Raw genomic sequence first — 11,791 nt, 5'->3', positions numbered from 1 at the left:
ATTTTTGCCCTGGAAAGCTCCTCGGATCGGGAGTGGAGATATAAGGGAGTAAGTTTGTCACACTGCCCGGTGGCAATGATTTGGTTACTGTTCCCAGAGATAGAGTAAAAGGTAGAAGCCAGGTAGAAGTGCTCACAAAAGGTGAAGAAGATAACACAATGTTTGAACAAGTAAAAAATTGGATGGGATGAAAAGCATAGTCTAAGACCCAGCTAGAAAGAATGGGTTGTAAAGATATGCATTCTCTGACCTCTGATCTCTGACTAAGAGCTGGCATTTGCTCCAGAGAGGCAGCATAGAAAGAATGCTAAACTTGGAGGCTCTTTAAGACCTGGGTTTGGACCTCCTGGGTTCTGCTTCTAGGGTGACACAATGGATAGAGCCCTAAAGCCTGGAATCAGAAAGATCTGAGTTCAAATCTATGCTTTGATACTGTGTGATCCTGGGCAAATCCCTTAACCTCTGCCTCAGTTTCATCATCTGTCAAATGGGATCACAATAGTACTCACCTCATAAGGATTGTTGAGAAGATCAAAGAAGATAATATCTTTAAAATACTTACCATAATTATCTTAATGCCCTGGCACATAATAGGCAGTTAGTGAATGCATAGCGCCTCCCTATCATAAAATTGATAGGATCTTATTTGGATATTGGGAGGCAACGTGGTATAGGAAAGTGGTATGTGGTATGTGGTGTGGTGAAAAGAGCTTTGAATTTACAGTCCCACACCCTGGTTTGAGGAGCTGAACAAATCATCTCACCCTGATGAGCCCCAATTTCTTATGCTACCTATCATAAAGGTCTATTATAAAATAAACATTTCCCGAATATTATGGCAATATGTAAATGTGAGCTGTTAGAAAGCAGTTATGATCAAAAGTTTCATTTTAGTTCATTATCAGATGCTAAATGCTACCATGAGGTTTTTCTTGATCTCCCAGATGTTCAGGTCTCCTTCCAAAAATTACCTTGCATTTATCTTATATATTGCTATATACACTTATTTTATGTATATTTCATACATTTTGTTTCCCTCCACTTTGGAACAATTTTTGTCATTGTATCATCAGGACCAGGACTGCACTGTTTAAATTATTACAACTAGCTTTTTTTAAAAAATTAAAGCTTTTTAATTTTCAAAAGATATGCATGGATAATTTTTCAACATTAACCCTTGTAAAACTTTGTGTTCCATATTTTCCCCTCCTTTTCTCCATCCCCTCCCCAGATGTAAGTAATCCAGTACATGTTAAACATGTTAAAACATATGTTAAATCCAATATATGCATACATATTTATACAATTATCTTACTGCCCAAGAAAAAAATCAAATCAAAAAGAAAAAAAAATGAGAAAGAAAATAAAATGCAAGCAAATAAGAAAAGGAGTGAAATGCTATGTTGTGATCCACGCTCAGTTCCCACAGTTGGCTCTCTTCATTACAAAATTATTGAAACTGGTCTGAATTATCTCATTGTACACCTTGCTTTTCATGTACTCAAGATACCTTTTTTAGATTTAATGCATTATTAACATTTTCTCCATCACTTTGAGTTTAGAAAACCAATAAAAACGATAAATCAAGCCCTGATTTGTAGTGTTTGCTGATGTCTTAAACTAGCACAGTGAAACAGGGTCAGACAGATTAGACAATGTGATGGCAATTACAATTACTTTGAAGTTCTAGGTTCTGAGTTCAAATCCTACTTGTGTGATTAAGATCACTTAAGTTTTCTGAGCCTCAGTTTCTTCATTCATAAAACAAAGGAGCGTACTAGATCGCCACAATCCTTTCTAGATCCAGATCTCTATCCCTATGACCTCTAGGATAATTTCCAACTTTGAAAGTCTCTAATGATAAATGATTCTACATTTGAAACTACTGAATTGTGCTTCTGTTCATTGAGGCAGTCAAAGAATTTTGCAGTTGCCCAGAATAAAATCATAATGTAGATCTGGAAAGGAGTTTAGGGGTCACTATCGGTGACCTCTTAGAACTTAGTTACCGATATTGACCCCTTCATTTTAAAAGGAAGAAAAGAGATGCAGAAAAAGATGCATAGCTGGTACATACCTTTGAACCTAGATTTTCCTGATTCTAAGTCCAGTTCCCTATCCACTCCTCTAGGTGAAATACAGATGAGAACTGGGTGATTTTTACATCCTTTCCACATGTACTATCTACTACCCACTCCAACCCCTCGTACTGCCCTTAGCTTGAGCCAAAATAGAAATAATCAGGTACCAGTGAAGGAAGTAGTCTAGATGACAAAGTCCCTTCTGACTCATGGATCTCAGCTGGCATGCCCTGGCTTTGAACCCCCCAACTCATTTCTGAACCACAGGCATCCTGGTCAGGATTGGGAGTCTTTCATTGGCCACTAAAGAATCTTCAGGCTGTAAAGGATTTCTGGGCACTGTGATTCAGCATTCATCATCAAGGAGAGGCTTGGGACAGAGTAAAATTATGGGCAAGGTGCCTAAGCTCTTTGTGCCTCCTTTTCTTCCTCTGTAAAATGAGAAGGCTGGACTTGATGCCTTCTAAAGTGCCTGCAGCTCCAGATCTATTAAGTTATTACACCAGGACATGAACATCTCTTCACTGGGACAAATCTAAGCTCTGACAGCTAGAGAGATGGATTACAACCATCTCAGAACACCATGACAGGTATGACAGAAGGGACAAACCCTTCCCAGCATTCCCTTTCAGTGAAGAGTGGAGCCGTTTGAACCTGTTGCAACATCCAGAGAACAAAGTGAGAGCCAACTTTACTAGGTTGGGGCCAAAGAGGAAAGATACAGATCTACTTGTGGTTATAAATACAAACACATTATCATTTCCTCTACACGTTTGGGCAAAGTGGCCGGAAAACCAGATGTAGGAACTCTGACACCTTCACTTGCAGTGTCTAAAGACCCTGGAGGGATTAGATTGAGGTTGAGGAAAAAGCAAGAGGGATGGATGGCTGGGAGACACAGGGACAAGACCAGGAAATGAGACTATATATGAAGAATCTAGCTCATTCTACACAGGTCAAGGCTTCCTCTGTAGGGAACTAGGAAGCTGCTGGTCTCAAGAATTGTCCTAACCTAACCTCAGTAGGGTATGAATGCCCAAGGAATAGGAGGAGGGATTGTTAGATGAGGTGCCCCTGGATGAGGTGACCTTTGAAGTTTCTTCCAGCTATAATAATCATTATAACTAATAATTAATACTTGCTAATATTTATATAATCCTTAAGGTTTACAAGGTATTTACATATATATATATATGTATGTGTATTTTACATATATATGAATAATCTCATTTTATCCTTGCACCAATTCTGAAACCTAGATATAATTGCCATCCCTGCTTTATAGATGAGGAAGCCAAAACAGACAATAGTTAACTGACTTGTCCAAGATCACACTAGTAAATGTCTAAGGCAGGATTAAAAATCTGGTTTTCCTGACTCTTAAGATTCAGGCTGCACATTGTGTCCTCTCTTGTTCTCTAGAGTGGAGATTCTTAACGTGAGGTCTGCAGATCCTTCAAGGGGTTCAGGGCTAGATTTAAAGAGGTTCATATACTTGAGTAAGAAAAATTATATCTTTATTTAATATAATTTGTTTTTTTTAATCCTTTGCATTTTATTTTATATAGAAAAGAAAGGATATTTGAGCTTCACAAGATTGCCAAAGGGGTTTATGACCAAGAACTTTTGATCTAGATAGATGACCTTCAGTTGGAATGGGGCAGGACCTTTTTTTATTGCATGGGCTAGCATGCACACATGCACAAGCATGCACACACACACACACACACACACACACTCATTAAGAACCTAGGACTACATAGGGTGAGGTAGGAAAAGGGGATCTTCTCTCAGAAAGGAGGAGCTGCCCTGAATCTTGTACTTGCAGATGGTGTTGGGTTTACCCAATGCCATGCCTGAAATCTTCTCAACAGACTGTCTAGCGCACACAAACAACACTTCCAGCCAAGTAGGCAGGGTGCCTGCTGCCAGAGAGGGAACTGGCCCAGAGAGGGGGCTGGCCCACTGCCTTCCAGGCTGTGCACCCACTTGAAGACTGGGATGGCTGCCTTTCCCCTGAGGCACAAAGGGAACTTCACCAGTTATATAGCCTCCTCTTGCAGCAGCAAAGTACAAGGAGAGATCATTCTGGGAAGCAAGAGACTCCTCCTCACATAACCCCTTTTCCTTCTTAGATATCTTTCTTATTTGTAACTTCACCTCCCCCCTCCTGCAGGAATTTAAAATCTGAACAAATCTGAAAGGCATCCAGTCCAATCCTTTCATTTCATGGATAAAAAAATTGGGGCTTCAAGGACTTTCAATGACTTGTCCAGTCACAGGGTAGGATTTGAATCCAGGTCTTCTGATTTCAGAGACAGTGGCCTTCCACTGTCCTCTGCTGCCTCTCTTTCCTAGTTAGAATACAACTCCAACTTTTTTTGTGCTTCATTTTATTGCACTTTGCAGATTCTGTGTCTTGAAGGTTTGTGGCAATCCTGCATTGAGCAAGTCTACTGATGCCATTTTCCCAATAGCATGTGCCCACATTGTATCTCTAGGTCATATTTTGGTATTTCTCATAATATTTCAGATTTTTCCATTATTAGTATGGTATCTGTTTTGGTAATCTGTAATCAGTGATCTTTGATGTTACTATTGTAATTGTTTTGGAGTGCCACAAATCGAATCCATGTAAGACAGTTAATTTAATCAATAAATATTGAGAGTGTTCTGACTATTCTGCTGACTGGACATTGCTCTGTTTCTCTCCTTCTCTTCTGGCCTTCCTAATTGCAAAGTCATAAAAATATTAAAATTAGGCCAGTAAATAACTATATAATGAACTCTAAGTGATTGAGTGAAAGGAGAAATCAACCAATGTGACAAACTTCATTGTGGTCTTACTTTAAGAAATTTCCATAATCCATCACAACCTTTAGCACCTGATCAGTCAGCTGCCATTGACTATGAAGTAAGACCCTCCACCAGCATAAAAATTATGATTCACTGAAAGCTCAGATAATGGTTAGCATTTTTTAAACAATAAAGTATTTTAATTAATGCATATACATCTTAAAAAGACACAATAACATTGCTCATTTAATAGACTATTTTTATAATGTTAACCTAACTTTTTTATGCAGTGGGAAATCAAAAAAATTGTGACTCACTTAATTGCCATATTTGTTTTATTGTTGAGGTTTGAAACTGAACCTGCATATATGCCTATATTTTGCTGGAGACTATAAATAGGGAAAACATTAAAATAGTCAGATGCCAATGAATTTTGCCATTTATTGCAATGGCATGGGGTAGAAGGAAGAAGGCTTTCAATCTGATATTCCAAAGCCTTCTGGGATCTCTGTAGACATAAGTTTTAGCCATAGAAAGGGGAGAGTTGGACTCTCCTAGGGATTTGGTATGATCTGATTCCTGCAAGTTTCCTGTACCTCTCTCAACCTCAGTTTCCCCAATGATACAATGAAGAATCTTTCCTCTGCACACACCTTAATATTTCAAGAATTAATTTACAATTACATGGTCCTGTTTAGGTTTACTAGGTACTTTCCTTAAAGCAGATGCAAGTGGTATTGGTATCATTATCCCCATTTTACAGCTGAAGAGCCAGAGGGTTAGGAAAGTTTTCGTGAATTATAAAGGAAGGAAAAAGATCCACACGTGTAAATATGTTTGTAGCACCTCTTTTTGTGGTAGTAAAGATTTGGAAAATGATTAGATGCCCATCAATTGGGGAATGGCTGAATAAGTTGTGGTACATAAAAGTAATGGAATATTATTGTTCTTTAAAAGATAATGAAAAAGCTGGTTTTAGAAAGGCTTGGAAAGATTTATATGAACTGATGCTGAGCGAAACAAGCAGAACCAGGAATACATTGTACACAATAACAGCAAGAATGTGTGATGATCAACTATGAAAAATTTACTTCTTCTCTGTGCTTCAGTGATTCAAAACAATCCCAATAAACTTTGGACAGAAAATGCCATCTGCATCCAGAAAAAGAACTAAGGAGATTGAATATAAATCAACACATGCTATGTTTACTTCTTTTTTCTATTTTTTAATCTCTCCTATGGTTTTTCCCTTTTGCTGTGATTTTCTCTCCCATCATGATTTGTAAAGCAATGTGTATTAAAACAAACAAACAGGAAAAAAGAAAAAAAAATTTTTTTCCTGAACTTGCCTCTTTTTAACAATGAGATGATCCAGACTAATTCCAATAGACTTGTGATGGAGAGAGCCATCTGCATCTAGAGAGAGGGCTCTTTTTGATCTGATTTTTCTCGTGCAGCATGATAAATGTAAAAATAAATAATAAAAAGCTTAAAAAAAGAAAAAAAAGAAAAGAAAAACTACCTTTGCACATATTTTGAAAAATTAAAAAAAAAAAAAAAAAAAAAAAAAAAAAGGTTTTCCTGAGGTCACAGGGCTAATAAGTAATTTCTACCTCTAGCTTTGTTCCTGACTTTCTGGTCTTCAAAGCCATACTTCTACTGCTATCTCACCTTGGAATTTCCCTCATTACTGAAGCCTCCTCCTCCTATACGTCCTACTATCCTTGTGACCTGCTCACTATGGAATCTCTCTTCCCAAATCCTCCATTTGCTCCTTGGTGAGTTCCTACTGGAACTTCCATTTTGTGGAGAGACTCAGGCTGACTTGCCTTCAATATCCTCCAAACCCAATCCTGCCTTTCTGGACTTCAGAATCATACCCTTCTACTGACTACTTTTAATCCTCCTGCCTTTCCCACCCACTTTTCAGCTCTTTCTTGTATGTTATCTTTCCTCTTTAGAATTCAAGCTTTTTGAGGACAGGATTTTCTTTGTGCTTGTATTTGATTCCCAGATTTTAACCTAGTACCTAGCAAATAGTAAGCACTTAAAGTAAAGAGTTGTCCTTCCTTTCATATGATACAGACAGGATTTGAGCATAGGCCATCAAATTTCTGTCTGTTCTGAGTACATCATAGTTAATAAGCTCCTACATAGGAGAGGATATAGGACTTCCTGGGAGAGTGGTACCCTCTAACAGGACAACTTAATCATAGTACTAAACTTTTGTGTTGTTATTATTCAGTTGTTTTCAGTTGGTCCTACTCTTTGTGACTCCACTTGGGGTTTTCTTGACGAAGATGCTGGAATGAGTGGTCATGTTCTTCTCCAGCTCATTTGACAGTTAAGGAAACTGAGGCAATCAGGATTAAATGACTTTCCCGGTGTCATACAGCTAGGAAATGTCTAAGGCTGGATTTTAACTCAGGAAAATGAATCTTCCTGACTCCACTCTATCCACCCCAGCATTCTGTTCATTATGCTACCTACTCTATTCCCTATGGTCTCAGTTCTCTCAACTATACAGCAGAAAGGCCATTTAGCCCAAGTTTTAGCAAAGTTTCCTGGCAAAAAAATCAACTGACCAGGGTCCCCAGAATCACCAAAAGGGAAGGTCTTTTCACAACGGTATATTGTAGACGAACTATACCCAGGGAAGAGCTAGGAAATAGGAAAGGCCTATCTATGCTAACTACTCTCATTTCAAAGCTATGATGAATTCACTTAATATCTTTTTCCAATTTCTTTGGAGTCCTTACTCATAGTGGCCTTTTATGCCCCCACTGAAACCCATTCAACCAACAATTTAGATGCTTGGCTGATGTTGCTAAGCAAAGAACTAATAACAAGAAACCACCTCCTGTTTAGGACCTTCCCTCTTCTTTCCTTGAAGGTTAATTGTCTTCATGGGTTTGAGAGATGGGAATATTCTCTATGATTTAGCAGACAGTCCACCAATGAGTCAACAAGAATTCTTGGAATACTTCCTAAATTCCAGCACCTGTTCTAATCACTTGGGATTCAAAAAAAAAGTAAAAATCTTGTCCTGCCCTCAAGGAGTTTATTAGAGAAGACAACATGTAAAAAAATTATGTACAAATAAGAAATGTATGGAGTAAGTGGAAGACCATCTCAGAGAGAAGGCCCAGGAGCCTGGGGGACCTAGGAAGGCCTTTTGCAGAAGTTGACATTTGGCTGGCTTTGAAGAAAGCTAGGCTCATGTAGACACCTCCATTCTTTCTTACTTTAGGTACTGACATAAATAACCCATGTTAAGAGGGTTGGATGTCCCAAGAGGCAGCTTTCCTCAATAAGAAATATTTCTTCCTACTGGCAAGGAGTCCTGGCCTTCCCAGAGAAGCAGTGGAAGGACCATTTATAGCAGAAGTCAGAGAACCTGGGTTTTAGTACTATGGAACCTGGGATAAATAATATATACAGAGCCTTAGTTTCCTGAAAATGGAACTATAAGATTTCTAAGATTTCTTCAACCTGAAAATGATTTTTAAAACCCCAAAATAGTAAAATTTTAAAAGTAATTTCAGTAACAAGATAAAATTAAGTGCTAAATTATAAAGCTATAGAAAGTTAGGGGAGATCAATGCAAAGTTGGAATAATTAGGAGAGGCTTCATGGAAGAGGTAGGATTTGAGCTGGGGACTGAAGCATGAGACATTCTTGTAAGTGTGAAGAATTTTTTAAGAGTTATGAGGGCTGCAGAGGGATTTTGATTTTCTTTTTCTTTTCTTTTTAATATACATTACTTTATGAATCATGTTGAAAGAGAGAAAAAAAATAGAAAAAAGGAGTGATCATAGCATGTATTGATTTACATTCAGTCTCCTCAGTTCTTTTTCTGAATGCAGATGGCATTTTCTGTCCAAGTCTATTGAGATTGCTTTGAATCACTGAGCCATTGAGAAGAATGAAACTTTTCAGAGTTGATCATTGCACATTCTTGCTGTTATTGTGTAAAATATATTCCTGGTTCTGCTTGTTTAACTCAGCATCAGTTCATATAAATTTTTCCAGGCCTTTCTAAAAATCAGCTTGTTCATGCCATGTACCACAGCTTGTTCAGCCATTCTCCAATTGATGGGCATCCACTCCTTTTCCAATTCTTTGCTACCTACTACAAACATTTTTTGCACATGTGGATCCTTTTCCCTCCTTCATGATTTCCTTAAGATATAGACCCAGTAATGGCACTGCTAAATCAAAGAGTATACACAGTTTGATAGCCCTTTGGGCATAGTTCCAGATTGCTTCCAAAATAGTTGGATCATTTCTCAATTCCACCAACAATGCATTAGTGTCTCAATTTTCCCATATCCCCTTCAACATTTATCAATATCTTTTCCTGTCATCTTAGCCAATGAGAAATGTGAGGTGATACCTCAGAGTTGTTTTAATTTCCATTTCTCTAATCAATAGTGATTTAGAGCATATTTTCATATAATTAAAATGGCTTTAATTTCATCATCTGAAAATTGTCTCTTCATATCCTTTGATCATTTGTCAATTGGAGAATGACATGTATTCTTATAAATTTGACACAGCTCTTTATGTATTTTGGAAATGAGACCTTTATCAGAAATATTATCTGTAAAGATTTTTTCCCAGCTTTGTACTTTCCTTTTAATCTTGTTTCTGTTGGTTTTGTTTCTGCAAAACCTTTTTATTTTAATGTAATCAAAGTTGGGGACTTTGATTTTCAAGAAAAAAGGCCCAGAATGAGTGAGAGTGAGAAAGTAAGAATGAGCATAGGACATTTGTTAGTCAGAGGTTAGTCAGCACAAAAGCAGAGTGGATATTACAGATTAGTGGGAAATAAAAATTCTTTAGGTGGGACAGGACCTAAACCAGGCTGGGAGTTACAATTTGATGTGGTGTAAGGTAGTTGTTACTGTTCATTCATTTTTCAGTCATGTCTGACTCTTCATGAGCCCATTTGGGGTTTCTTGGCAACGATATTGGAGTAGTTTGCCATTTCCTTCTCTAGCTCTTTTTGCAGATGAAGAAACAGGTTTATTAAGTGACTTGGTCAGGGTCACCCAGCTAGTATGTGTCTGAAGTGGCATTTGAACTCAGGTCTTCCTGAGTCCAGCACTCTCTATCCACTGCCCCACCTAGTTGTCTCTACCATAAAGAAAAAGGTTAAATAATCTATTCAAGTTCACATAGACTAACAGAACCAGAATTGGAATCCATGTCTGTCTCAATTTCTGCATCCATAAAATGAGGGAATTAGGCTTACTTACTTCTAAGGTGCCTTCCAGTTCTATGATCCTCTGACTTAGTATCCAGAGCTCTTTGGGGGCTTACAAATGACATTTCAATGTTAATTTCTCCTTTTAAAACATTAAATATGATATCACATGTAAATTATTTTTAAAAATACAGGGAAAGAGTACTACTAGATCTGGAGTCAGGAAGAGTCATCTTCCTGAGTTCAAATAAAGCCTCAGACACATCCTAGCTGTGTGATCTTGGGCAAAATCACTTTACTCTGTCTCCATTTCCTCATTGTTAAAATGAACAGGGAGGGCAAGCCATTCCTATATCTTTGCCAAGAAAGCCCCAAATGGGGTCAGAAAGAATTGGACATGACTAAAATGAATGAACAATAATAACAAAAACATCAAAATATTTATTATAGGGATTTGAGGAAAATAAGTTTAATTTCTTCTTTTTTGCTATAAAATGTCCTCAAATTCCTGTTATCTTGATGGCATCCCATACTAAGAGAAAAGCCTGGAGTAGGGGTGTGCTAGTAAATGTTGAACTGAGGGAGATGTGTCCAAGACATACTTTTCATTTTAATCTGCATTTTTAACATTTTATTAACATTAACCACTTAAATCTACATAATTAACACAACAAGAAAAAGGGAACAAGTATCTGTTAAATACTCACTATGAAAAAAAAAAGTACCTAATATGTTCTATGCTCAGTTCTAAGCTATCTCATTTGATCCTCTCAAGAATCTTGGACGATAGATGCTTTTATTATCCCCATTTTACAGTTGAGGAAACTGAGGCTGAGAAAGGTTAAGTGATAAACTAGTAAATGTCTGAGGCTGCTTTTGAACTCAGGTCTTCCCCACAGCACTCTATCTATTGCCCTGGGTATATCAGCTAAGAGTTCTAAGAACAAAGGCTCTTGAATTGAAAAAGGACTTTAGAGAATACCAAATCCACACCTCTTCCCTATTTCTACTTTTACAGAGGAAATTATAAGGAGAAATTAAATGACTTGTCCAAAATCTTTGTTATTGTTCAGTCCTTTTCAGCCCTGTCCATCCTCTCATGACCCCATTTGGAGTTTTCTTGGCAAAGATACTGGAGTGGTTTGCCATTTTCTTCTTCAGATTGTTTTACAGGGGAGGAAACTGAGGCACACAGGATTAAGTCACTTGCCCAGGATCACAAGCTGTGTCTGAGGATAGATTTGAATGACAAAGATGAGTCACTGACTGCAGTCCAGACATTCTGTGCACTATGGTTATCTATGTGCCCTGTGCAAATTATAGAACATTATGGAAAGTAAAACAGAAGTGGTGACTTGACCAGAATCAAACTGTCAGGAAATAGTTGAAGGTGGATGCAAAGTTTTTCCCACTACCCATCTACCCATTGCACCAAGCTGCCTCTACATATTCAGTACAGATGCCCAGTGTTTCATACTATCCCATTCTTGGGGGCAGGGAGGGGAGTGAACACATTCACATTTACTAAGGTACAATATGTTATTCTTCCCAGAAGTACATACATTTTAAAAGAAGACCAGAGGGAAAGGGCAACGACTAATTTAGAAGAATGAATGACTAATGGTAAGATTTCAGGCAACAGTAGGAGTTATAATACTCTTTTGGTGGGGAGAGGATGCCCCCTCAAATATAATCCCACGTATGA

The 11,791-nt window shown here is 37.8% G+C and overlaps 1 protein-coding gene across 5 annotated transcripts in view; it reads right to left on the bottom strand.

The window, feature by feature from the left end:
- PAK6 (p21 (RAC1) activated kinase 6) overlaps positions 1-11,791 on the bottom strand; it is a 93,763-nt gene that overhangs the window by 62,942 nt on the left and 19,030 nt on the right. The window lies entirely within an intron of this gene.

The sequence above is a fragment of the Sminthopsis crassicaudata genome, chromosome 2 (assembly GCF_048593235.1).
Source record: "Sminthopsis crassicaudata isolate SCR6 chromosome 2, ASM4859323v1, whole genome shotgun sequence".
Lineage (NCBI taxonomy): Eukaryota > Metazoa > Chordata > Mammalia > Dasyuromorphia > Dasyuridae > Sminthopsis > Sminthopsis crassicaudata.
This window is presented reverse-complemented; position numbering and strand designations above follow the sequence as displayed.